Source organism: Mus caroli, chromosome 9, assembly GCF_900094665.2.
Source record: "Mus caroli chromosome 9, CAROLI_EIJ_v1.1, whole genome shotgun sequence".
Lineage (NCBI taxonomy): Eukaryota > Metazoa > Chordata > Mammalia > Rodentia > Muridae > Mus > Mus caroli.
In genome coordinates, this window is record NC_034578.1 from 118,602,828 (window position 1) to 118,605,798 (window position 2,971).

The following is a 2,971-nucleotide window of genomic DNA, read 5'->3' on the forward strand; positions in this document are numbered from 1 at the left end:
CAATAGTGTCTGGGTTTGGTGTCTGCATGTGGGATGGATCCCCAGGTGGAGCAGTCTCTGGATGGCCTTTCCTCCAGTCTCTGTTCCACTCTTTGTCCCTGTATTTCCTTTAGACAGGAGCAATTCTGGGTTAAAATTTTGGAGATGGGTGGGTGGCCCCATTCCTCAACTGGGGGGGGGGCATGCCTAACCTCTGGATATGCTCTCCACAGGTTCTCCCTTCCCTCTGTGAGGTATTTCAGTTAATGTCATCCCCGTGGGATCCTGGGAGGATCTTGCTTTCCTGGCATCTGAGACTTTCTGGTTGCTCCCCCCAGCTCCCCATCCCCCAATGCTACACACCTCTGTTCAATTTCCTGACCCTCTGTACATCTCCTCCCATAACTGGTTCTGCCCCCTCTTCCTTCTCTCTTCCTACCAAGTCCCTCCCACCCTTTACGTCCCTTGATTATATTGTTCCCCCTTCTAAGTAGGACTGCAGCACCCACTCTTTGGTCTTCCTTCTTCTTGAGCTTCATGTGGTCTGCGAGTTGTTTGACCTGGTGGTAACTGCTCTAAACGACTTCACTGCTAGTGCTTTAATTTCGACTGCGAAGCCTGCCTGCTTGCGCTGTTCACATTCTCCGAAGTTGCCTGACTACTCTGATTTCTATAGCTCTGCAAGAATGAAATAATCTTCACAAATGCTCTGAGTAAGACCTTCTTTGCCTTTCCAAGCTCAGGCAAGATTCCTGTTCTCTATGGTGTTTAGCATATTTAGCATTTGAACCCAAATCCCTCATTTTTTTTTTTTTCAATCTGCTCAAGATCCTATCCTTGAATGTAGAAACAGGTTTAGTTCCAAGATGTTTCTCAAATATGCCCTATGATGGCAGAACTCTGAAACAAACCAAATGTTCAAAAATAAGGCAAGGTCAGTGCAGGTGTATTGGTGTGCTCATGATATGGACTGGTGTATGGCCATTTTAATAGCATTGCCAGTATTTTGGCTTGACACAGCATAGGAACCACTGTGTGTATGCATGAGAACAATAAAGCACAGAACAGACTGATCAGATAGTCTTTACTGACACATGTCACCTTCCCAAGATGTGTCATATTGGAGGAGGCTACGCTGCAGTCATTCTATCAAAAACCCTCAATCTGCCCCATGGTTGCCCATGTGCCCTCCAATGCCTGCCATGGGCCTCAGTACCTCTTTTCATACCTGCTTTCCAGCCTCACTTTCTTTATTCTCACCCCCCCCCTCTTCATTTGGTCACAGAATCTCTAAGCCTTTCAGTCATTCCTGTTCTCAGCCATATCCCACTTCCCAATGCACTCAGGGCCTTTGTGTCCAGAGCCATAAAAGTAAGCAGATGGTTACTTTGTTCCATACCAGGGTGTGAGTTCTGGACTTTGCTGCTACAGTGTGTCCTTTGAGAAGCTCCCATCTCCACTGAAATAACCTTCTTAGACCCAAAGGGCACAGAATTCTTCGGAGGACTCAGGAATGGACACATGCTGCCCTATCCCCACTTATAACAGCTCTCAGGTGGCCCCCTGAGATGCTGGAGCTCCTAGTCTGGGGACTCCACTTTGAGAACCACTGGAATGAAACATTCCTTCTTGACACAAATAAGAGAATAGAGAGAGAATGTCATCTGGGAGGTTCCAAGGACAATGTTGTTGGCTGTGTGAAGGAGAGGATTTAGCATTGCTTCTGATGATATTGGTGGGGACTTGAGGATTGGGGATGAGGCTGGCCAGATGGACCTCAGGATTTCACAGAGGCGTCTTCTACCATCAGGGTCTCCTGGTGGCTGAGCCACCTTCTGGCAGGACTATTTCTCAGGCCAGAGGGGTTGTCATTGGGCCTTGATAAGCAGGTTCAGCCTGGGCTTGGTTATCCCCCTTTCTCTTCTGTGTATCTCTTTCAGGTGCCTTGGGATTCTCTTGGCTGGCAGGTAGCTGAGTACTTCACACTTTATTGAAGAGTCACTACAATAATTACTGGATCATTACCAGAGGGTTTTGAAGAGACACTTCAAAGCATCCCCTACAATTTCTAAGACAGGTGTGAAAATCTATCTGGGCAGAGTGTCCAGTTTAAAGGGACTTTAGGACAGAAGGGTAGGTGTTGATTAAACTGGACCCGGTAGCAGCAGAGCTGGGTGACCTTCTAATTAGGGTATGCTAACAACTCATACATTGGAGAGGAGGTTCAACAGCTTAAAAGGAAACAGAAAATGTGCAGACATCACTTCCGTGAGGAATCTGATCTAATTAGGTCTTCCAATCCCTGGTGTATACCTGCTTTGGCGAGAATAAACAGATTTCCTCCACCACAGAGTTTATTTAGTGAAAGTTAACAAGGTGATGTAACTGCTAATCAGGTGCCCATGTGGCTGACACTGGGGAAGGGAAAACTTTTTTGTTAAAAATCTTACTGCAAGGAAGGTAACAGATGACTGTCATAAAGAGGCTGATTCTAAAACTGTAGCCCAAAAGGACATCACTCTACTGAAATTTCAGGTTAGTTGCTGCTCTGTTCTCACTTGTCAGGCTTTTGTGTCACCATGACCAAGTGCCTCAGAAAAGCAATTTAAAAGAGGAATGCTTGTTTGGGCTCATGGTTTGAGAGGCAGTAGTACATCGTGGCAGGAAGGGTAGAGCAGAGCAGCTCACATGCCAGAGGTCAGGAAGCTGACAGGAGAACACAGGAAAGGGCCAGGGTTATGTAGCATCCGTGGTCATACCACCAATGGCCTGCTTCCTGCAGGGAGGCCCACCTGATAGTCCTCACCACCTCCTAATAATGACATCATAATATGATTGCATCAAGGAAGTAATTGGCTGTTGAGGTCAGGAGATTTAGTCAGGAGCCAATCACTGTTGGGATAATCTTGGACACAGTGAAAACCTTGTCATTGTATTATTCAAATGTTGATTTCTGTACTGGACAGAGAGCTGAGTACTGTCTGGACTTTGG